The sequence below is a fragment of the Nicotiana tabacum genome, chromosome 1 (genome assembly GCF_000715075.1).
Source record: "Nicotiana tabacum cultivar K326 chromosome 1, ASM71507v2, whole genome shotgun sequence".
Taxonomy (NCBI): Eukaryota; Viridiplantae; Streptophyta; class Magnoliopsida; order Solanales; family Solanaceae; genus Nicotiana; species Nicotiana tabacum.
In genome coordinates, this window is record NC_134080.1 from 22,581,896 (window position 1) to 22,591,464 (window position 9,569).

General features: G+C 32.3%; 2 long non-coding RNA genes across 4 annotated transcripts; one reads left to right on the top strand and one right to left on the bottom strand.

Moving 5' to 3' along the window:
- Window positions 1–1,549: 1,549 nt before the first annotated feature.
- LOC142179562 (uncharacterized) lies at window positions 1,550–4,282 on the bottom strand. Of its 3 annotated transcripts, XR_012708083.1 has the most exons (4): window positions 3,169–4,282; window positions 2,582–2,916; window positions 2,135–2,499; window positions 1,550–2,000 (listed from the first exon to the last, which is right to left on the bottom strand). It is a non-coding gene; the product is annotated as an uncharacterized LOC142179562 (long non-coding RNA). The 3 variants fall into 3 exon arrangements; XR_012708078.1 differs by having other exon boundaries at window positions 1,550–2,499; XR_012708071.1 differs by lacking the exons at window positions 1,550–2,000; window positions 2,135–2,499 and having other exon boundaries at window positions 2,506–2,916; window positions 3,169–3,283; window positions 3,434–4,282.
- Window positions 4,283–7,154: 2,872 nt separating this feature from the next.
- Window positions 7,155–8,222, top strand: LOC142179569 (uncharacterized). The gene is made up of 2 exons (XR_012708092.1): window positions 7,155–7,228; window positions 7,774–8,222. It is a non-coding gene; the product is annotated as an uncharacterized LOC142179569 (long non-coding RNA).
- The last annotated feature ends 1,347 nt before the right edge of the window (window positions 8,223–9,569 follow it).

Below are 9,569 nucleotides of genomic sequence, written 5' to 3' on the forward strand. Positions count from 1 at the left end.
ACTCACTCCAGATTTGGCGAACTTCTTCTTCGGGGAAACGACCGTCCGGACTGATTTCAATCACTTGGGTACTCAGATCTTCATCTTTCGGCACCACTTGATATCTCCCAAGTTGCCTCAAAATCCGATATGGTGCATAGGGTTGGATGTTTTTAAGTCCCATCAACAGAAAGTGGGGCCTGGTTGCCGGCATGTATATGATTTCCTCAATAGGCGACCATCCGAGCGTCCACTGGATTTGGCTAGCAGTGAGAGTTCGGAGAAATGAGGTCCATGATGTGACTCCCTCAGGTAAATTGAACCCTTTGATTCTTGTGTAGAATTCTCCAATACAAGTTTTTTCGGGCGAACCGTAACCCAAGAGCGGGGAGCGGTGGCATAAATGATCGGTCATCCACATTTGCAACAGTAGGTTACATCCTTCGAAAAAGTCGCCCCTGGCTCGACAAGCAGTGAGAGCCTGGAAAATGTCAGCCATAATCATAGGCGCCAGAGTACTTTTATCTTGGGTAAGCAAAGTACTGACGACCCCAGTTATTTTTAGATCGATGTTTCCGTTCTTCCTTGGGAACACTATAAGACCCAAGAAGGCTGTCATAAAAGCTAACAGCCTGTGTTCGTCCCACTTTTGTTGGTTGCCTCTACTACACAGTTTGAAATCCGGCTTATTGAACCCGCCCTCGTGACCGTATCTAGCATACATGAGGTGGAGACTGCAGAAACCTTTGGCAAGATCTGGATGGTGAAATGTTCGGGGTATTTTCAGGAAATCCAGAAACCGGTGTACCGTGACGGCCCTAGGTGCAATCAAGTATTTGAACCTTAACGGAGCTTCATCACCCCCAATGTATCCCGCTATTTCTTCCAAAGTCGGGGTGAGCTCGAAGTCTGAGAAATGAAATACATTGTGCGCCGAATCCCAGTAAGTGACCAATGATCTGATAATATCGCCCCGAGGCTGAATGTCTAGTAAATCCGGGAGATCTTTCAGATATTTCCTTACTTTGCCTTGCCCCTCCTTGCCTAAGTCGTTCCACCATAATCGCAACTCAAAAGGGATCTTGGTCATTATTGAAAAAGGTTCGTTTTGTATCGTGCTCATCCTGCACATTTATTTAGGGTGATTATAAAAAAAACCTTTATTAGACTCAAAAATTAAAATTATCTAGATCATTTTTTTAAGATTTTTTTTTTTGCAAAATGGGAGGTTGGACCCGATGAGAGTTGCCTACGTATCTCACACCGTGTGAGAATCAAACCGGCGTAGTTCGGTTGGATCAAAATAGGGGAAACAAAATAAAATCTTTTAAAGAAAAGAAGAATAACTATTTTTCTGGAATTTAGTTATAGGTTTTTTTTTTTTTTTTTTTTGAAAAGAGACCAAGGAAATATTTATACATTTTAAACTTCTTTTTTTTTCATTTTTTTTGAAATTTCGAAAATCTTTTAAAGAGGTACTACAATTGAAACAATAAAAAAAAATTGATTTTTTTTTATTTATATATATTTTGGATTTTGAAACAATAAAATCTTTTAAAAATTTTCATTTGTTCCTAGAGCCTTGACTTACTTTTTGCTTCTCTCGCCAATATTTGGTGCAAAGATCTGTTCCTTTTCTATGTAGGATAACACGGATAGACTTATATGCACATTGTCAGAACTTTTCAAGAATGATTATCTAAATTGAATTCGGAAGATTATGTCCGAAAACATATCTAGGACATTGTTAATGTGCGTGAGTTATTTCTAAAAGTGAAAGATAATTTTTTAGATCTAAAGTACCGGGTAAACTAAGCTGAAATGAAAGTACCGTAAAAGTACATATAGATGAATTTTTCATGCTAAAAATAATTAAATTGTGGGTCACATAATAAGAATATTCATAAAATATACTAATACAAAATAACTAATTGGTCTAAGTTTGTGCCTATCACATGCTGTGTCAAATATATCTTTTGCTGTCATGTCGAGCATTTTTTCAGCTACATCACCCAAAATTACTGCAGTTGTAGAACCACTACCATTAGTAAAATTAATCAGGAACATATACATGCAATTAAAGATGGTATAATATATGTACATATATGATATATTTGCTAAAATGATACTTCTAAGTATGGTAAAACTATAATACCCGAGGAAGTAATGTTGTCCATTTACACTTGGTGCAGTCAAAATTTCTTCTTTCTTTCGCTCGCAACTTTTATTTGCAGCCCAAGCACTCAAGCACACAAAAACTACTACATGTTATTTGATATTGAAATTTCTTCCTCAACGTGACAACTTCCAATTTGTCAACGAACAAAAAATTACATGTTTATCTCTGTTTTATAAATAAATTTGTACACGTTTAAATATCTACTACACTTACCAAAGTTTGTGACTGAATTTTTCCAATGAGGATAATTTGTTGTTGAGCAGGAATCATCATGAGAGAGGCGGATGACCGTGAGAAATTGTCTGATGCATAACTTGCAAGCGTCTTTGTTTTAATTTTCTCTATCGTCACAACATACAGGGTATTCAATATTGGTGTACACATACATATTTTAGTTAAAGAATAACAATAAAAATCATATACCAGTTGATCAACTCCAACACTTATGGATAAGCGGGGATCTATTTGTATTGTTGAGTTGAATATAGCTTGCAGTAATAAACCTGTATATGCCACAATCTTGGTCTAATATTGTATTCTCTTTTTCTCTATAAAAAATATATAAGGAAGAAATCTGAGTACACTCGTACCATTATAAATTCTTATAATCCTTCTACGGATTACTGGATATCCTTCATCGTCATTGATTTTTGGGTCAATTTTCTGTTGCAGTTTGGTTCCTTCGACTTCTTGAAGTCGAATGATCGCGAGAAGTTGTCTGATGCATAACTTACAAGCATGTCTTTGTTTGAATTTGCCTATCGTCACAATATACATGATAATTAATATTGGTGTACACTTACATATTTTAGTCCGAGAATAACAATAAAAAATCTTATAACAATTGATCAACTCCAACGCTTATGGATAAGCGGCGATCTATTTTTATATTGTTAAGTTGAATATAGTTTGCAGTGATAAACCTGTATATGCCACAATCTTTGTGTAATATTGTATTCTCTTTTTCTCTATAAAAAATATATAAGGAAGAAAAATGAGTACACTCGTACCATTATAAGGAGATATTTCTATAATCCTCCTAAGGATTACTGGATATCCTTCATCGTTATTGATTTTCGCCTCAATTTTCTGATGGAGTTTGGTTCCTTCGACTTCTGCGAAGTCCTGCCACAAAGTGAGAAGAAGCCAATTTTTTTCATGACAAATGTAAGAGTATATGAATAAATTATTGAATATATCTATTTATAATGATATATGTATATTATATTCTGAGGAGTCAAATTGTGGTGTATAATGTAAAATATTTCAGTATACTTATTGTCTGTGAAAATAATTTCCCGGCACCTATTTAGAACTCGACCTGCATATTTTGGAGGGCCATAATAGATAATTTCAGCAGAAAGTTTTGAAAATAATGAAGTATAATACGGTTCATGTATTTCATAAAATCATATATTTCATCATACTAATATTGGGTAGAACTGAGTTACCACTTTCAGCAGCAAGATCAGCAGCAATGTGGTACAAATCAGCCAGATTCAACTTGCTTGGTGGTGGCATTAGTATATCTCTATCACTATTTTGGTTCCACTATAATTTTTCTATTAAGCACACAATAAAATTTGTGTAAAGGTCTTTAGTATAAAGTGGATGAAATTTTAACTCTTGTAGTGGAGATTAAGTATGTGTGGAAGAGCTTAAGCTTGTCGGCATAATATTAAATGTCATCGCCCAAGTGACCCCTCTAATTTACTGCTCCTGTGGATTGTTAATATTCATCAGAGATGCAGCTAACTTATAATTATAAAAATTCGATTACATTATACGAACGATAGATGAAATTACTTCTTCATCTTCTAAAATAAGATTTAGAAATCTTCTTTTTCTCACTTTTTCATTCTCGGCCTATGCCAACAATTTGGACTTTACATTTCTAATCTGGTGTCTCGATCATTATTTGGTTGATGTTGCCTATTAGCGCCATGATATCTTGGTAACAGCGATAAAATTTATCGGAAAAACACAAGGTATGCAGAAATCAAGAACATTATGTAAAAGTTTTAGCTAGTCATTATTCAAAAGAAAACTGAGTACAGATAGATAAGTGCAATGACAAATAAAGATTGCAAAATAACTCAAAAGACAGAGGCTCAAGCTATATTATACATATATATAAATAGAGAAGAAAAGATGATATAGAGAGAGAGAGAGAGAGAGAGAGAGAGAGAGAGAAGAAAAGATGACAAAATTACGAAAGAAAAGAAAGAAGACGAAGACATGACCGTCAAGAATTCATATCAGAAGTTGTTGTTGAAAATACAGAGCACGTAACCTTATATAAAGGGTGGCACATAGTACACACACTAACATAGTCAAAGCGAAAAAGAAATTAGCAGCCAACACAGAGAGCCCATTAGAATAACTATTAAGCAACAAATATAGTACAGGTGCTTTATACTTCTCAGTGATAGATAATCTAAAACTTCAACCATTTTTTTGGCTGAAATAATCTTTTAAAATATTTGAAAGGCTTTTTATAGATATTTGGATATGAACGCAACAAATAATAATAATTAAAAATAAAAACTCAAAGACAACAGAAAATCTCGGAAAGTCCTAAAGATTCTTCATAAAGATCAGTTCAAAGACCAAAACTATCAAAACCCAAAATTCTGCAAGAAACCAAAGAATTTTTTATTGCAAGAAGTAGGAAACGGGACGAAACGTGAAAAAAAGGGAAGAGAGAAGAAGAAACTAATTAAGATCAGATGATAAATGAAAATTAGTATACCCGCTTTCAAGCAGGAATTTTGCCCTTATGAATGAGTGAAAAATTAATTTGAGCTTCATTCATGAGATTAGAATCCTATAGGAATCTTGAAGTAGTAATTACTTTTGAGATTAAGTGTATTTATCTACTATTCCAAATTATGCGCCCAGGTATCAATTTCGAAACATGCATGAGTAAGTAAATCAAAATAAGGACCCAAAAATGTGAAATAAATAACGAAAATGTGAAAACCTTATTTCCAGAGATTGAAGTCTTAGCTTCATAAGCAAAAATCACAATATGCAAAGCCCAAAATTTAATAATCAGACCACATCACATGCCATATCATGGAAAAATTAGATCATTGCAGAGAAAAATTAAAAAGATCTGATATTGAAAGAGTAAAGGAGAAAAGGGAATTTTTCCAACAAAAAAGAAAATTGAAAAACTCACCAAATAATTGTGAAGCAGTCAAAGTTCAACTTTTGAGGAGTAAGAAATATACTCGTACGGTAGTAAAGAAAGTGGCACACGTGTAATTTGATGGAGAGCCTACCCATGTTCAATAGGCCCACAAAGAGCAAAAGCCAACGAATAGGCCCAAATATTGAAGTACAAATTATAGATAACTATATTTTGTACAGCAAATTACTCGTCGTGTTCGTCCTCTTCGAACTCTCGCTTCTAAATATTAGTAATACATTAGGTCAGTCCATGCATTAAAACGTTACAAATAATAAAAATATTTAAAGCTACAAATAGGTAGGCAATATTTTATTTGTTCATTTTTCAGCTGTATTTTTCCTTTATTACATTTGATTTTCAATTTATTTAATTTCGTAAACTTATCTTAGATTATACATTTGGTGTTTTACTTTTGGCACCTTAACATTTTTTTATCTTTTACATCAATTTACAAAGGTTAAAAATGAGTTGCCTGTCTGAAGGAAAGATAAATTAATTAACCACCCCTAAACTTGACTCAAATTATTAGTATCTTCTTCGAACTATGCTCGGTCTTAATTACTCCCTCAACTTGGCCTTTTCAGAGCCATTACCCCCTAGACGCTGATGTGGCAAAAAGTGTGGATGCATTCACCTGCCACGTGAATTTTTCTGTCTATGTGACAGTTTTTTGAAAAATAAAATATTTTTTTTACCTTTTTAAGAATTTTACTTTTTAGATAATTTTTTTCGAATATAATTTATAATAAAACTTGGATAGATCTACATTATTTAAGCTAAATATTTTTATTTGGATAAAAATAATAAAGTTTTAGATAATCTTTTTTTGAATTTGACCTGAAAATAAAAATTTATACAATTGAAATAAATAGTCAAGGCATCTAAAAAGTTATAAAAAATACATAGTTTGAAATTAATTATTTTGGCTATAATTTGTTATAAAGTTCTAAATTACGGTGCCCTAAATTATTATTTTTTACAAATTTTACTTAAAAAGGTAAAAATGCACAGTTGAAATAAATAGTCATTGTATCAAAAGAAGAAATAAAAAGAGTGTACAATTGCAAGAAATTACAAGTGCAATTGTACTCTCTTTTTATTTCTTCTTTTGATGCAATGACTATTTATTTCAACTATGATTTTTTATAACTTTTTAGATGCCTTGACTATTTATTTCAATTATATAAATCTTTATTTTCAGGTCAAATTCAAAAGAAGATTAACTAAAACTTTATTAATTATAAAAAAATATTTAGCCTAAATAATGTAGTGATATCCAAGTTTTATTATAAATTTTATTCGAAAAAAATTATCTAAAAAAATAATATTCTTAAAAAGGTAAAAAAAAAATATTTTTCAAAAAAAATGTCACATAGACAGAAAAATCCACGTGGCAGGCGAGTGTAACCACACTTTTTGCCACATCAGCGTCTAGGGGGTAGTGACCCTCAAAAGACCAAATTGAGGGGGTAATTAAGACCGGGCATAGTTCGGAAAGGATACTAATAATCTGAATCAAGTTTAGGGGTGGTTTAAGGTATTTTGCAATTAATTAACTAGTCGGATATATAATTTACTAACAGTCACAAGAAGGTTACATTCCTGCCCTTCTTAGCAAGAGGATGTAATTTTGACATTAATGAGTTGCGAACAAATTATCTCTCCTATTAATGAGACTTTCATTCATAACATACATGTCTAAATTCTAATGAGTTGACATTTATTAAGCCTTTCACTTTAATAAAATATATTTGTTCACTCATAACGTACATGTCTAAATTCTACCAATTGTTTTCTCTATTTATGCCCTACAACATTGTCCTCTCAAAAAAGGTCAGCTTAAACCAAATATTCTTGTGCTATCAAAATAAAGGGTAAGCAAGATTTTTTTCTCTTCACCTTTAATTAATTAATTTGTTGGTTTTATTTCTTATTGTTGTGTGCCTCTTAAATTTATTTCTTGATATCTGTGCTTCTATATTTTGAACAATCTCCATTGTTTAGACATAAAATTTTAGGTTGAAAATGTCTTTTAATTCGCAATGGCAGAGCTTATTTTAGTTTTTACACAATAAGACATTTTGAAAAGCAATATAATTGCACTGAGATGTAATAGCAAAACTATTAGGTCAACTATTCACATTTGGGTGCAAGTATAACATTTTGAGATGGTAATTTAACGAATTTTTGACTGAAAAGATCTTATATTACAAGTAAAATTAAAGTAAGCATCAATGTGATTTTTTTAAATACTTGAGAGGATTTTTATAATTACGCGTAATATCTATATTAAAGTGGTAATCTATAGACACGAGTGCCCTTCTATTTTTAATACCATGATTCTAGTTTATATGATAAAAATCATGAAAACAATGCTATGAAACTTCTAATGTAACTAATTAATTGCTTATTTCCATAGGAATTATAAATACAAGGATGGCTTGTACGCGGATGATGACTTTGGAGCATACTTGTATTTTTTTCTTTATATTATCTTCGATATTATTAATAAATTGTAAAATATATCCTCCATCAATAGAATATGGTTGTTTTTTAGAATGTCTTGACTATTTATTAGTGGAAAGAGGCTTAGATCATACTCCTCAAGATGAATTAGAAAGTAAATGTAGAGAAGGAGTACCAGAATTTAAATGTGAGACTAAGCAATTGTATGATGAGCATCAGATTAAGGTTTGTGATGATCCCAAACGTTTCCCATGTGTTTCCCCAGTAGCAAGGTAATTTCACATATGCATTATTTGTTTATGAGAATAACTACTTTAAATTATTGTAATTTCATTTCATGATATAATAAATATACATGGAATGCAATAGATGCTTAATTAAACATTACAATTAATTCTCTTATTTATGACTCATAATACTGTTTGGAGATTTATATTAATAGTCCTGAAAGATTCAATTTAACATCTCGAAGTGTCATGATTTTTTTTTTTTCAAATACGAGTTACGATTTAATTATTACTGTGCGCAAAAAGCAGTTGCCGGATAGGGACTAGGCCTTACCTTAAAGTTTTAATTTGATTGACTTCTTATTTGGTCGTGGTATTAGATCGCAAGCTTTCGTAAACCCTTTTATTTGAGGCAGAACACCTAAAAACCCATCCTAAGTATGGCCCCCTGAGCTTATATTTTGTGTTATCATTTTACCCCCGAGCTTATGTCACTACCCAATTTCACCTATAGATCGTGATGGCGTACAACACCACCGCTAGACAAGCCAACTAGTGAATTAAATATGTATTTCCTTTTTAATAAATTTTCGAGTAATTAAACTTCCCTTATTTGCAAGATATAAGAAACTAAAAGGTCTGAATAAATAAAACCAAGTAATTATTATTATTATTATTAAGCACGATTTATGTCAAGGTAGTACGGCCCGATCCAGAATAATGTGTACACTGTCAAAAGTCGAGCGGCACGAATCATAAATGCATCTATCTACTGCCGAGGAGTTCGGCCCGCTCCACAAGAAGAGGAGAATATTTTATAAGCATTTGACTTAGATATTATTGAGGTTTTATGCAAATTTAATTAACGATCTTCCACAATTTCTCCAACAAAATACTAATATCATTTAGGCATTTTGGATTAACAAGTATGATGCAAAAATTCTAAATAACTCATGAATTGGGTCCTAAAACTACCCGGATTAGAGCATAATAGTCACTACGCACATACTCTCGTCACTGTTAGAACATGCGCAACGGAAGCAAGCATACAATCCAGGCATCAAATACATGTAAACTAGACAACGCAATAATAACGAGATTAGAAGCACTAACCTCTTGAAGTAGTTGCACAAATCTTCAAAACAACAAGAATCCAGGGTTGCAGTCTTCTGCTATTTGCCTAGTAAAACCTTGGACGATTTTGCTATTGGGTGGGCAAGAACAATACAACTAAAAGGTAAGTTATTAGGTGAAACTAGTCTTCCTTTAATAGACCCGAAATTAAGCCACAATAGGAGGCTCAAAAATGTGTAGAATTCTGCAAGTAGAATCCTACTCTAACTCAAAAGGATAACTTTTCTCCCAAGCTACTTTTTACCCAAGTTTGTCCAGGTTTTTACTAGGTATAGCAGGGACCACATAACTAATAAGAGGCTACTAATTATAGTATTAATTCGAAATTAGCATGAATTAATTCTTACTATAATTAATTGCAATTTATTCCACTAAGAAACTACAATTG